Below are 15660 nucleotides of genomic sequence, written 5' to 3' on the forward strand. Positions count from 1 at the left end.
GTATTCAAAACGGCGAAGGAGTGTTTTTGAAAAATCTAGGAGGGATTCACTTCTGACCTGTTTGGATCCTGTTTTAAGACACCTCTGCCCCATTTGCACGACCGTTTGTGATTTCTTTTTTGATGCTTAAGTTCTTCAATCTATCAATTATTACGGTTCGAGAAACTCTTTTTTTTTTTCTTTTAACCACACTCAAGATTAAAAGTAAAGACAGCAGTAGGCTGTGAAATGAAACTTTAGTTAATTACAATAAAGATTTACAGTATCAGGACTTACTGTTAAAAGCTGGAATCTTTTTCTCATGTTTTGTCGGTGCTGGAGCGCACAACCAGGCTTGACACGAAATTTTCTGGACGATAAATTTTCCCATTAGTTATTGCGTAAACGATAATATTGCTCTTTTGAGACCATTTTTTGAGTAATAGTAACGGTGTAAATGCCAGAAAACATTGTCAAAGATCACTAATTTTTAAGTTCCTCTGAACATTTATCACTGGAACTGGAAGACATTTTAAATATACTAAATAAATAAACAAAACAACAGAAACAACATATAAAATGAAATATGAAATCTATGTAAACAAAATTTTCCTTCATAAAAAGGGCAAGTTGAGACCAAAGCACCAGACTGAAGATGTTTGTCATTCAGTTTTTAGCAAAAAGAAAGAAAAAAATTCATGCAAATTTAAATTATTGAGCTTATAATTTATCATGCGATTTATTGATTTATCGCCTAAGCACAACAAATTCAAACCAGACATAGAAATTGCAAACAAAACAAAAAAAAGCCAGCAAATGAAACACCCTTTGTTGCATTTTACAGTTTATAAAGAAGTTTTTCTCTTTGTTACACTACTTTAAGATGAATCACAAAGCGACAGAAACGGTGCGCGTCCCCAACGGCCCCCGCGCCGGAAGTTCAAATAAACGGAAGAGAATATGCTTAAATAAACTTTCTTTGAAAACTAACAAAGGAGGATTTTTTTTTTTTATTTGCAAAGCCTCCCGCGCCATATGGAGGAATGCTCTTTGCATTACAAGCACATAACAGGTCGCGTTTGCGCCGTTTGCATCGCATGCCGCATAATGATGCATGTTCGCACCATGCTAGGCTACACCAGAGGCAGAATCCCACTGTGCTACAGATTAACAAAACAACACACACACACGCGCGCGCGCACCCACACACTTAAAGAAACAGCCAAAAACCACTTAGGCTGTGCTCTCCGTGCTCCAGCGGCAAAGGCAACACCTGCTTATTGAGAACAATCGTCTAACTGTAGGGTACATTTTTATGGAAATGCTCTCGCTTCCCTTGAGAGAGCCTTGCTTAGGGATTACATCCACATGCTGGAGAAGCAGCGTGGCTCACAGGGCTCCCCGCGTCGAGAGCTGCGGTATTTAACACACACCGAACGAGGAGGGAGATGACGAAACACACCCTCCATTTTGGCTCTGAGCAATCTCACACACACACACACACACACACATATATATATATAAGGGGTGTGGGGTGAAGGGAGGGATGGTGCGACGGACTCACTGACTGACTTATTGACTGGCTTTGGTGATTGACTGTATGATTGAGCTCACACACACACACACATACACATAGAGAAAATTGCCTGCAGTGTATGATCTAGACGAGGCCGTGGAGATGCGGAGGAAACAGGCTGGAAGTGAGTAAGAGCGGCGCGGAGAGGTGGGAAAAGGGGAGGGCGGTATGTAAATCTGTGAAATCAGCGATAATTACAGTGAGTGCACAAAAGCCACATCACAGTTGGCAGAGATGGTGCTAATCATCCTGACACAGTCTGCACCCAGACACTCCGCGCGTACGTGTGTGTTTGTGTGTGTGTGTGTGTGTGTGTGTGTGGTGTGTGTGTGTGTGTGTGTGTGTGTGTGTGTGTGTGTGTGTGTTGTGAGTCATGGAGGATAAAAGAAAGCAGGAAGCAGTGTGTGTGTGTGTGTGCGTGTGTGTGTGCTCCGTTGCACAACATGTTTGTGTCTGGGGCCTCTTAGCATTGGCAGGCAGTGAGGCTAACCTTTCTCTCATTTCATGGCTGTGAAACATGTATTATTTCCAAATAAACTGGCGCCTCCAGTGTAAACATGGTCTTTATCATTCCCAAAGCAGCCCAAAAAAAAAGAAAAAAAAAGGATTTTATTTTTCAAGATTAAATTAACCTTTTGTTTCAAGGATAAACTTTAAAACTGAACTTTGTTTTGTTTTGTTTTTCGGTACTATTTCAAATGTATTTATGACATTTAAAGAAATTCTAAACTGAAAAAAATTTTTACAAAATGTTTAGAAATGAGTTTCATAAAAATATCACTCTGAAAAGCTACAATAACAGTTGATTATAATAGAATTAAAAACTATGATGTCTTTGAACTGTTTTAGGAACTCATTTAAGCTAGATAATCAAAATTGCACTGATGTTTTGAATAATTTTTAATTAAATGTTTTTGCACTCTTTTTTTCCTTTACGGTTGTGAGTTGTTTTGTTTCTATTACAAATACTTATTGTAATAAATCATGGTTCATATATGTTGTTATGCATGTTAACTGTTTTTTTTATCTCTTCCATTAACCTGCTATGAAACTACAGATGGAAATTAGCCTCTCAGGCAAAATCTGGCATATTTACATGATGTATTCATGTTGTTTAATATGCACTGTCCTCTTTAAAATAAAGAAATCTAAGCTAATATAACAATACATAAGTAAAAATCTAACAATCAGAAATACACAACAATAAAGGTTAAATAATATGAACATTTGGCAATTAGCACTTAATATACTGACTTACAACTACTTAAATACGTGGTTTGGAAAAGTAACTTTTTGGGTAGTTTTTAAGATATTCTTCACCATAAATACTGTTTCACTGTAACATTCCAGGCGTTTGTATGGTTAAAAACATAAACAGGCTGTTACTGCAGCCATTATTATCGTTTTATCATTATTACCCAAATAGGTCCATAATGTATAGACCTAAAAGAAACATTTCACATGGCGTGCAGCCGGTAAATTTGGATCTGTAACCCCACTAATGGTCCACATCATGTTTTGACATTTCTCTTACAGATAATGAGGCTTTCAATTAAACGTCCCGCACACTTCGGGAAAATTAAAAGGTAATTTTACTGATTTATAATCCGTCATTTGTCACCAATTTGTCTTTGTCTCGGTGAGTCCGTCTCGCCTACTGTGGTTCAGCAGGGACGGTGGCGCCACCAAGGGGGAGACCAACCCCCACATCTTTGTTTTATGACTGAGATTTTTTTTTTTCCGTAATGATGAGTTTTAATGACTTGCGACAACTGTAATTTTTTAGAGTATCATTTATGATGTAATAAAAAGAAAAACTCTGTAGATTTTGGTATAATTTTGAAGTTTGGGGCTGCCAACCCCGTGCCCCCCCACCCCATCTGGTCCATTATAAACTTTCTAGAGACGCCCCTGCATTACAAAATCAAGCTTGTATTGCATACATGTAAAAATTACATTATTAGCAACCATTTAAATGTGGTAGAACGGTGGTTGGTGCTTATCAAATGAGCTTACCAATTCAGACATTCAACAATATTTGCTTTGAATAGGCCAAAAGGGCTTCTGTCTAAACGATGTGAACAGGTGGGCAAATAATGAAACGTGGAAAAGACGTTCAACTGTCGCCCAAACGCGCATGTGTATGCACAAATGGCCTCCATCTTTGTTTCTGCTCGGCAGATTCAGTTTTTAACTGATTATTCTGGACTAAATAAAAACAAGGCCGACGAAATAATCGGAGAAAAAGATGTCGATTTGATCTCCGGTGGTACAAGGTTGCTACATTTGTTTCAGCATCTCAATGCAGTCTCTAAATAAAGTAAATCATAAATATATATCCATATAATAATATTCTGAGTTTACCTGGATGACTCGCATGTTCAGCCCCGTCTCCTGCGCGAGCTGCTCCCGGATGTGCCGCGTGGGCTTCGGCGTGGCCACGAACGCCGCCTTTAACGTCTCCAGCTGCTTGGCCTTGATGGTGGTCCGGGGCCCCCGCCGCTTGGCCCCGGAGTTCTGCTCCTCGTTCTCAATATTGTTCGTTTCCTTATCTGAGGACGTGGAATTGTCCGTCTCCTTTATGTCGTCCTGTATCGGGTCCTGGAGATCCGGCGATAAACTCCTATCTGTGCACGACGAGACTGCAGGGGGACCCCAGGGGAGCCCCGGGTGGGTGAAGTGGGGGTGGGTGGAGGGGGGGTGATGCAAACAAACAAGGAGGGAAGGTCACGATCCGAAATGTCAAGGAGGGAGGCAGAGAAAGGGGAGGGGGCGGTTTAATTTTAATTAGCCCAGGTGTTGGGGGGGAGAAAGAAATCTGAATGTAAAATTTCAGATTCTGCTCATTTTTAACAAAATATTCTATTTTTCGCTCATCTTGGTTTATGTAAAGAGAATAGAAATAAGAAGCCATTTCGTTTCTCACCAAATACACTTAACGATAAACTAACACGATAATATTCCATGTGAATAAACCGAAAATACCCGAGCAGCTTGAGCATGCAGGGTGGATGCTGTCCTTCTGTGTGTGTGTGTGTGTGTGTGTGTGTGTGTGTGTGTGTGTGTGTGTGTGTGTGTGTGTGTGTGTGTGTGTGTGTGTGTAGGTGTGTGTTTCTTTTTTTTTCTTTTTTTTTTTTTAAGGATGAATAGACAAGAAGAGGAGCAGCAACACGCGCCACGTTAACATCCTCATCCCCCCTCCCTCCCCCCGCGGACCCTGCTACACAAAACCAGAATTCTATTGTTCTGTGGAGGTAAATATTGAAACTATTTTCCGACAAGGTTGTGAGGAAACGCTCTCCACGGACCCCCAGCTTTATTTATTCTCTTTATTTCTCAGATCTATTTTATTTTATTCTCTCTTCTCGCCACTCAGGCCCCCCACCCACCCCCTCCACAAATTTTGCAGCCAATAAGCGCAGCTCAGCTGTTTTTTTTTTTTTTTTTTGTTTGTTTTTTGTTTTTTGCAATGTCGCTCACCTGAGTTCAGGTTGACTTCCTTAATGGCCCCGGAGCTCAGGTAATCTTCTTTGCACACGAACTTGTTTTCGTCGATCACGTAGAGCTCCTCTCCCGTGGACAGCTGCTTGTTACACACCATGCAGGTGAAGCAGTTCAGGTGGAACACCTTGCTGCGGGCTTTACGCACCAAGTCGTTCGGCGAGATTCCCTGCAGACAGCCCGCGCATTTTGTGCCAAAGCGCCTGGACACACAAGAAAGAAAAAAAAAGATCGAATCAGACTAAAATCTTTGCTTTCTATTAAAGTCCTCTGTTTATTATTTAAAACACTGATTATGTGTTATATATATATATATATATTAGTGTAAATCTAAAAATTTATTTTAAGTCCCCACTCTATGTCGCATTCAGGCTCATGCATTACATTATAAGTCATTATAACATTTTATTCAGCGGACAGAAGAGAAGATTTCCATCTGGTGTGGCTGAAGACCAAAAGGACGCTCTAATGACGGGGTTTGAGTTCATCAGATGAGCAAACACAGCCTTACTTTCACTTTTTTTAGTATCAGACATAAAATCATCTGTTTTCTCATCTATATATATGAACGCAAATTAAAGTTGAGAAGACGTCAGCGTAAAGACCCACGTGGACGTCCAAGCGTTGTAATTAAGGTTGTTGGAATTGAGAAAAATGGCTTTTCCTAAGCCGGACTGTTGATTTCTTTGTTTAAGAAGGTGATTCTTCTTTCTTCCTTCCTTTCTTTCTTTCTTTCTTTTTTTTGGTTAATAGGTGAAAGGTGAATAAACGTGGTGGTTTGTGAAACGGGACATCTAAGTTTGACTTTCAGTGTATTTATTTAGGTTCAAATTGGGACCCATATGGGATAAAAAAAAAAGTAAAAATCTATATCCAATATATTTTTCTAGGAGAAATAAAGACAAAGACAGGCCACGCTTAAGCAGAAAATGACGTGTTGGAGGTGAAGTACTTTATTTACCGTATTAAAGATCCAATTAAAAAAATAACGTGATCAATATGAAATAAAATTCAATAGGTATTGTAATAAAAAAAAAAATATATATATATATATATATATATATATATATATATATATATATATATATATAATTTTTTTTTTTTTTTTTTTTATTGCGAACTGATTCATTCTTGGCAGAACTCTGTGATATCAGTAATAATAATAATACAGGGGGGGAAAGGGAGCTAATTTTGACGGAGGCGCTCTGACAATAACCCCACGCAAAAACGTATTAGTGACAATCAACACATTGTAGCCGCGGATATATTATGGGATTAAGCAGAGTGGGGGAGCATTTTAGCGTGAAAATCTTCCTTTAATCCATATTCAGCCGCCTAGGACGACTCATCAGTTTGATGCACAAATATAGCGCAAATAAATCTGATCCTCTAAATATAGGAGGATGGAGAGAAAAAAATAACATTTTGTTGTCTTTTATTAATTGTAACAATTCTATTGAAAGTGTTGCTGCTTGAGCCTTTGGGGTGAGAGCAAGCTGCTTTTATTGTGGAGCATTGTTTGTTTGTTTTAGGGGTTTTAACACCAATCTGATCTTGTTTCCTCATTTGCAATGGGATCGCTTCACCGTGCGCCTTTCACATGCATGGCCAACTGCCCCCCCTCCCCTCCTCCTCCCCCTCCCCACCTCTCCAAAAAAAAAAAAAAGGAAAAAAAAAAGGGCACAACACTACTTACACAACAAATGGACACATTAGGGTGATTACTGTTTCGCCCGGCTAATGGCTGGGCCATTTAAATCCAGCGCGCTTGATGGGGACCCGCAGTAATATGATGGCCAAGGCCGCGCGAGGGGCCAATAACAGCCCCGGCCCCCCGACTAAAACATAGAGGGGGAGGTAAAGGGTGGGGGATGACGCGACTTACATGTCATTAGACAATTTGGAAGAGTAGGACAGTCACGTTGAAATGAAAATGATGCGACAAAACAAGGACTTCACTTATATTATATCACTCAATTATACCTGGAACACTTTTTGGGGGGGGGGGCGTGGGGGTTTAGGGGGGTTGGGGAGGAATTGGGAACCAGTTAATGGCCTAATGGATGTTTGGGAAGTGGCACCAGGAGCTGAGAGTGGACTTTAAAAAATTAAATAATAATAATACTAAAAAAAAAAACAAAGCAAAGCCGTTTCCTCATAGAAAAAATGGGAGGATACTATTTATTTAAAGCTGTTTTATCAATTGACATTATAAACTGAACCTGATGCTCTCCTTTATATTTGTTTTAGATTGAACTTCATTTAGTTGTATTGGACTGATTTGAGTATATATATATATATATATATATATATATATATATATATATATATATATATATATATATATATATATATATACTGATTGAATTAATGGGCCAGAGTGTATAATTTGTTAAAGGCAATTTCACTAAAATGTCTCATAAAGCTGGCTATTGTTACTGCATTGCTTTTACTGATTTGATTTTAAAGGTGAATTATTTTATATTGAACATTTTCAGTTCAATACTGATCTGTTTTTGGTCCAATATGATTGAGAATGTAATAACCTTTTACGTTTGGGTCAGATTTTTTTTTTTTTTTTTTTCCGCGTGAAATTAACATTTTGACCCTTAACAATCTACGCAAAAGAAAAAGGAAAAAAAATCCTCCCAACCGAGTCCAGTCTTTCTCCGCGTTACCTGAAAAAGTCCATTTTGCAATAGAGCTTTCCGTCCCGGAGAAGCACTTCTCGTCAGGTTGCAGTTGCATTCGCAGCACTGGACGCACTTGGCGTGCCAGGCTCTGTCCAGCACGTTGAGCAGGAACCGGTCCGGATGGGCCGCTCGCAGCCGGCGCAGAGGACCATCATGTTGCCGGCCCGTGAGACGCCGAGTGCCGACCTCCCGGCTGCACGGACTGCGCTGCTCGGACGGGGGCAAGCCGGCTCTACGCGGAACAACGTCTTGGCTCCTGGTTGATGAGCTCTGCCGGGGTGAAAAGTGGAAGATTCTCCCCCAACCCTCAATCCACCAGAGGAAGAAGAAGAAGAAAAAAAAAAAACAGAAGAAAAGAATAAAAGAAAAAAAGAACTGTTCCGGTCCTGAGTCCTGGGTCGGGATGCTGTCACCAATCCACAATCCAAAAAAGAAGAGAGGGAAGAGATTTCAGGCTGCGTGATGGACAAACCAACCATATTTTCTCTCTTCTGTTTCAAACACCTAAAGCGTCATCTTTCATTTTTAGTTTAGTTTTTTTAATTATTATTATTTTTTTTAAACAATCCCTCATCGCTCGCGCTTTGTTTTTAGTCCAGTAATTTCCTCCGGGCTCACCTCACGTTGCCACTTTCACATCACTGTGCCGGGTTATCATGAGAGAGGTTTTTTTTTTTTTTTTTTTCTTTCGCCAAGCGCGGAGCTGCATCCAGAGCTCAGATGGACGAGGCCCCTGTTAATTCCCCGCATCGGACGAGCCAATCAGAGCGCAGTTGTCATGGTTACACGCTCATAGCTGTGGTTGTGTGTGTGTGTGTGTGTGCGTGTGTGTGTACAGCCTCCGAGCCGACCCCGGAGCGCAGAAAATACCTGGGCCCCGTTTGTGGTGACGCCGGTTCATGGAGACTTCACTCATGAATTCATTCACTCTGGAGATTCCTGTAAGCACACTAAGATAATATAATATATATAATATATAATAAAAAAAAATTCCCTTCTCACCCTCCGCGGGTGGTCTGTTTCATCCTCTGAGCTCGGGTCCTCTACCAGAGGCCTGGGAGCTTGAGGGTTCTGCGCAGTATCTTGGCTGTGCCTAGAACTGCACATTTCTGGACTGAGATGTCTGATGTTGTTCCTGGGATCTGTTTGAGCCACTGCTCCAGTTTGGGGGTGACTGCCCCGAGGGCCCCGATGACCACAGGCACCACTGTGGTCTTCACCTTCCAGGTCTTTTCCAGTTCCTCCCTGAGGCCCTGGTATTTCTCCAATTTCTCATGCTCCTTTTTCCTGATGTTGTAGTCACTTGGTATTGCTACATCCACCACAACGGCTTTCCTCTGTTCTTTATCCACCACCACAATGTCCGGTTGGTTCGCCATTACCATCTTGTCTGTCTGGATCTGGAAGTCCCACAGGATCTTAGCTCGGTCATTCTCCACCACTTTTGGGGGTGTTCCCCACTTTGATCTCGGGGCTTCCAGTCCATATTCTGCACAGATGTTCCTGTACACTATGCCGCCACTTGGTTATGTCGTTCCATGTACGCTTTCCCTGCCAGCATCTTGCACCCTGCTATTATGTGCTGGACTGTCTCAGGGGCCTCCTTGCACAACCTACACCTTGGGTCTTCTCTGGTGTGGTAGATCTGAGCCTCTATTGCTCTGGTGTTTAGGGCCTGTTCCTGGGCGGCCAGGATGAGAGCCTCTGTGCTGTCCTTGAGTCCAGCTTTCTCCAGCCATTGGTAGGTTTTCCTGACATCAGCCACTTCAGTTATTTGTCGGTGGTACATCCCATGTAGGGGCTTGTCCTCCCATGATGGTACTTCCAGCACCTTGTCTTCTGTTCCCCATTGCCTGAGACATTCGCTGAGCACATCGTGTTGAGGCTTTGTCCTTGATGTATTTATGGATCTTGGATGTTTCATCCTGGACAGTGGCTCTCACACTCACTAGTCCTCTGCCTCCTTCCTTACGGCTCGTGTACAGTCTCAGGGTGCTGGATTTGGGGTGGAACCCTCCATGCATGGTTAGTAGCTTCCTAGTCTTAACATCCGTGGCCTTCATCTCTTCCATTGGCCAGCTAATTATTCCGGCAGGGTATCTGATTACTGGTAAGGCATAGCTGTTTATTGCACGGATCTTGTTCTTGCCATTGAGCTGGCTTCTCAGGACTTGCCTTATTCGTTGGAGGTATTTGGCTGTGGCTCCTTTCCTTGTGACCTCATCGAGGTTGCCATTTGCTTGTGGTATTCCCAGGTACTTGTAGCTGTGCTCTATGTCTGCTATTGTTCCTTCTGGGAGTGAGACCCCTTCTGTGTGGGCGACCTTCCCTCTCTTTGTAACCATCCGACCACACTTCTCTAGTCCGAATGACATCCCAATGTCAGTGCTGTAGATCCTGGTGGTGTGGATCAGTGAGTCGATGTCTCGCTCGCTCTTGGCGTACAGCTTGATGTCATCCATGTAGAGGAGGTGACTGATCGTGGCCCCATTCTTGAGTCGGTATCCGTAGCCAGTCTTGTTGATGATTTGGCTGAGAGGGTTCAGGCCTATGCAGAACAGCAGTGGGGACAGAGCATCTCCTTGGTATATGCCACATTTGATGGACACTTGTGCAAGTGGTTTGCAGTTGGCTTCAAGGGTGGTTTTCCACAGCCCCATCGAGTTTGCAATGAAGGCTCTTAGAGTCCTATTGATGTTGTACATCTCTAAGCATTCAATGATCCAAGTGTGTGGCATTGAGTCATAGGCTTTCTTGTAATCAATCCAAGCGGTACACAGGTTGGTGTGTCGGGTTTTGCAGTCTCGGGACTGTGTGGTCTACAAGGAGTTGGTGTATATATATATATATATATATATATATATATATATATATATAATATATATATATATTATATATATGATTAGGAATTATCCAAAACAATGCTTTCTGATACATACCCTCAGCGCCTTGTGTGACAAGAGGAGGAGGAGAGGTGGGGGGCCCTCGAGGGCCTTTCTCATGCACGCAGCTATTTACAGGGAAATGCGATGGATTAACTGGAGCTTATCAATGGGAGAGCCCGGTCACCTGGTGCTTTAACAGGGCGGCCCCCAGCCGAAGGAATTTCATATATTACCAACAGACTCGTTTGCAGTTAAGCAAACAAGCAGAGAGGCTAATTCATGTAAGTGGACGCAGGAGAGGCTGGTTCTGCTCCGCCTTAACGGGGCATTGTATTTGGGGTCTCGTTTGAATGACTGCAGTGTGAATTCTCACTCATTTTACGCGACTGAGGTCATTGAGGACGATAATGAGAGTTAAACTAGGGAGATGTTAGCTTAAGTACACGATGTTAGCTTAAATTCACGAAAGAGTGAAAAGCGACGAACAGCATGGCTTTTTTCCTTCAAACTTTACCCTTTCGTTCAAAACCGTTGTTCATGTCAATGTGCGCTGTGTTTATTTAAACTGGAAATACGTGACATAAGCAAATAAGTAAGTAAAAATAAATTAGTAAAAGTTTTATAAGGGAGTGGGCAGATGGGAGTCACTGTTAACCTTGGGGTTTGGGACACGAATTCGAAAAGGCTCAATTTCTGGGGTTTTGTTTGTGGTGGAACTTAAAATTAAAGCCCAGGAATAATATAAAAAAAGACTTTAATATTGATTGTCCAAAACAGTCTACTACTCTACAACTAAAATCAGCCTATTTGACAAGTTTCTAAAGTAACATTCTCTCTCCTAAACTAATTTTGACTTTATTCGTTGGATTTTGGTCATTGAGAAAGGACAAAAAGTGCAAAACAATAAACAAATAAATAAATATTACAACTTTTAAATCATTGTCCAGGACTGTCCAGGCAGTGGAGAGTCAACATAGGGAGATTACCCCCTTCCTGATTGGAGACAACCCAACTCTTAGTCCCATTCTTGATTTGCCATTGACTCGTCCAGGTCTGAGCTCATGCAACACAATAGGATGGTCAGCCCACCGAATACACAAAGTAAGATGCTTCTTAAGACCCCAGGCCAGCAGGGGCCCCAACAACCTTTTAAACAGAATAGAAATATTTCAGAGAAAAATAACACCCTTTAGATTTGTTGTTGCATTTATCAAGAATGATTCTGCCTTGAAGATGTCTCAATATGGGGGGAAATTAGGTTTTTATTAAATGTAAACCCAATTTATTGAGATAAGGCAAAAATATATATATTTAAACGTTAATGGGTGTTAACGTATTTGAATGCTACTTGTTGAATTATTTCTGCTAGTAGGGATACACAGAGTTATATTTCATGAATGTAAAAGTAAATAAATCAATAAAAATATGTCTGAAGGCAAAATAAAGAGTTGATGGCGATTTCCCCTAACCCAGATTCCTAAATGAGAAATATTATTATTGCCAGCTGAAATCTGTAATCAAAATGATCAGATTAAACAAAAATGAAACTCAAAAAATAAAATTTACCATCTCCATATGTATGGAACCTCAACCTTTTTCACATAGTTTTTAAACACAGTGTATTATACTGCCTATAAAGTCTTCTTTGCTAAAGTGTTAAGCTTTTTGTTGTGTGTTTAATAATTTAACTCTTAAATTTAAACCCAGAATTAAACTGAAAATTAAAAAAATTTTAACCCCTTTTAGACTATTGTCGCAAAACTGCCTCAAATCACTCTTGTCTAAAGATGCCTGTTGAGTCATATTTTACTCATACCACAGATCTAGTGGAAGTACTTTTCCGCCATCTAGAGTCAAGAGTGCGAATGGCATTTGTGATTTTATTTCTTTTCTTTTTTTTTTTTTTTTTTTTTACTGTAAAAGCTGTACTAATGGACCGGAATGGATTGTACTGGAACTGTAAATAAATTTGAAAATGTAGTTTACTAAAAAGAGCATTTGAAAATAGTCTACATACCTGAAACTGAAAATTTTACTCTTATGTTCAGTTGTGCCTAAGATAGCTAATTTAGTACAATGCCTACTTTTAGATGTATATTCATATTTTGTGCATGCTATCTTCAAATCTTATTAAACTCTCTTGTTAGCTTTAATGTTTAGACACTATAAAAAATTGGTTAAAGCATTTAGTGAAGCCTGTATGGTAAACCAACCCAAGACCAGTGGTGGACAAAGTGCTCTGTTTCATTACTTGAGTCAAAGTACTGATTAGGTATTACTCGAGTAAACTCTGACAAATTATTACTTAAGTCAAAAATACCTAAAGTATTGAACGTCCTTAAAAATGGGAAGTTTTTTGACGACATCTTTCACTGGAGTGTAATCAAGAATAATTGGGATAATTTGCTGCTATATTGTACAGATCCCAGCTCACCAATAATAATGCATTATTTAAATTTTAATTTTTTTAGCTTTTCCTACACACTCAAAGACACTGCCGTGTCCTGTATTATTCATTCATATGCCTATAAGCAACATGAGTAGGACGAAAGTGATTCTTCTTCTTGAAATTGATTTAAGGTTGATATCGCCACCCAGAGGTGTCGCGTGTAATTTCACTGTCGGTGGAACATGGACAAACTACACAAGCAAAAACCGACAGAAACAACAAATAACAGAAACCTTTAGTGAAAGATAAAACAGAATTATTTTATTGTTAAAATTTAATGGAGTGAAAGTATTAATTTAAAAATCCACTCAAAGTACATGTTCTGAAAAAATAAGGGTGCAACAATAAATCAGCTAGCCGTGAAATGGGCCTCAATTTTTTGGATTTTGGGAGATTGGTGATCAGTCAATACTTACACGTGAAGCCGATCTTATCCACCAATCTTATTTACGGTCTAAAAAATCAGCCACTGGCCACTAATGCTCTGCTGTGAGAAAGGTTTGACTGTTAGCCCCGCCCACCAGGTCTCTTCCGCCAACTCGGAGACTTTCTTGCTATATTTAGCAACACGTCATCCAGAAAAAACAATCCGTGTCGGCCAAGAATCGGAATCATCAGATCGGGCTTTTTAATAGATCGGTAATCTGCCTTCGGTCAGAGAACTGCAACTAGTGCACCGACATTATAAACTGTACTTAAGTACAGCACTCGAGTAAATGTACTTTTTTACTGCCCACTTCTGTTCTGCCCAAATTGGTCTGTTTTTATAACTTTAAGTTTGAATCTCCGCCATATGGGAACAGACATTCCAAAGTGTCAGAGTATCGTCGACAATTACTTTTGTTGCAATTTTAAAACTTTTTAATAACGCCTAAAAAAATACATTCAAATCGAAACCTTTCCCGTATCAAAGGAGGAAAAAGAAATAGGGAAGAAAAACACCGGGGAGCATATTTGAAAGCAACTACATAGCATGGTTGTTGCAAAGGAATAAAAAAAGAAAAAAAAATCACAGTTTGCTGCTGCTTTTGTTGCGCTCCGCCGTGCGCCGCAGCCTCACCTGCGGAGAAGAATGAGGAAGCTGTCCGTGGTGCTGAAGGCAGGGAGCACCAAGGACAGCAACAGGCTTTCTTCTTTTCACTGCAAAAACCTCACGCGCTCGCGCGCGCGCGCCGTCTACCCTCTTTCCTTTTCGCAAACTCCGGTTCTATGCTGTAAACACTGTGCGCGTGCGGCATTCAAGGGGATTTTATGTTTACATCACCATAAATCCACCAAAACTTACTGTAAATAATCCTTTTTTTCCACCACAAAAGAAGACTATCAAGTCACTAAGCTAGCAGTAGAATACATACATGTTTGTGACAATATGCCTGACACGAAGTCAGTCAGTGTCTCTTTCTGTAAAAACGTAAACATCCGTAAAATTCCAAAGCGAAGCTCTGTTACTTTAGGATTTACTTGAATTTTAATCACGTTCAAAGCTTAATAATGAGATCTTTCATGAACACACACACACACGCACTCTCTTTCTTTCTCTCTCTCTCCATGTGTGTGTGTGTGTGTGTATGTGTGTGTGTGTGTGTGTGTGTGTGTGTGTGTGTGTGTGTGTGTGTGTGTGTGTGTGTGTGTGTGTGAAGAAGGCTCCTCCAGTCAGCATTGAATGCTGCAGGATGGCTTGCATCATCCATTCAGAAAACACACACCTGAAATCCATCAAGCCCAGCAAAACCCATAAAAGAGGATCCTCTTTCGACTCGCTTCGAAATTTCGACGAAGCGTTTCATAACGTTTTCATTTAGTTGTTTACGAGTTTGTTTACAAAGAAGAGGAACTTTGATAGTCCGTTTGTATGTGAATTTTTATTTTATTTATTTTATTTTTTTTTACCCAAGGACCAACATCTGAAGTGGCTTAAGAAGAATTTCTTTTCTCTGTCGTCAAGAGTTTGTTCATAAAAGATTTGCATTGGAGCATCTGTGGCAAGAAGTGTTTTTTTCTCCTTCTTTAATTTACAGTAATGTGCAGCAAAGAAAAGTGGAAATCTCAACAACATTGCGTGCTGGATCCTTGCTGCTTTTTCTTTTTTTTAATCGGTAGAAAACCGCGACGGCTGTTTGTACGTTCAGGTGCATTCAGGTGACAGAAATAAAAAGGTAAATGTTTCTGATAATTAAACGAGTTAACACCCACTCCTGTAATTACGAACGCGAAGGGAATCTGTAGTGGTGGAGAGAGAAAAAAGAGAGAAATGAATAAATAAGTAAATAAATCAAATAGAACATCCAAAAAAAAAAACAAGGAAAAAAAACAAAGTGGTTTCTCTGCCCGGGTCTTTTCCCACTCTGCACCGGGACAGCCCGGACACCTGGGCACACCGGTTCTCCCCCCCCCCCCCCAACAAAACCTCGTTCCAACCCCAAAGGCATGCACTTACGCACGCATATGCACTCACACACACACGTTAGACCACCTCCGGGTGGGAGAGGAGGCGGTGGGTCGGGGGGTCGGGGGGGGGACCCTCTCTGGCAGGGTCCGTCCCAAGGGAGAGGTTAGCATGATGGATGTCTGATTGGT

The 15660-nt window shown here is 40.8% G+C and overlaps 1 pseudogene across 1 annotated transcript; it reads right to left on the bottom strand.

The window, feature by feature from the left end:
* Positions 1-3723: 3723 nt before the first annotated feature.
* On the bottom strand, positions 3724-7919 carry LOC145554214 (LIM/homeobox protein Lhx5-like; annotated as a pseudogene). Its single transcript, XR_014090248.1, has 3 exons — positions 7735-7919; positions 5036-5259; positions 3724-4197 (listed from the first exon to the last, which is right to left on the bottom strand). The product of XR_014090248.1 is annotated as an LIM/homeobox protein Lhx5-like (transcript).
* Positions 7920-15660: the final 7741 nt, after the last annotated feature.

This window comes from Poecilia reticulata, chromosome 12 (assembly GCF_904066995.2).
Source record: "Poecilia reticulata chromosome 12, P_reticulata-male-v2, whole genome shotgun sequence".
In the NCBI taxonomy this organism is placed as follows: domain Eukaryota; kingdom Metazoa; phylum Chordata; class Actinopteri; order Cyprinodontiformes; family Poeciliidae; genus Poecilia; species Poecilia reticulata.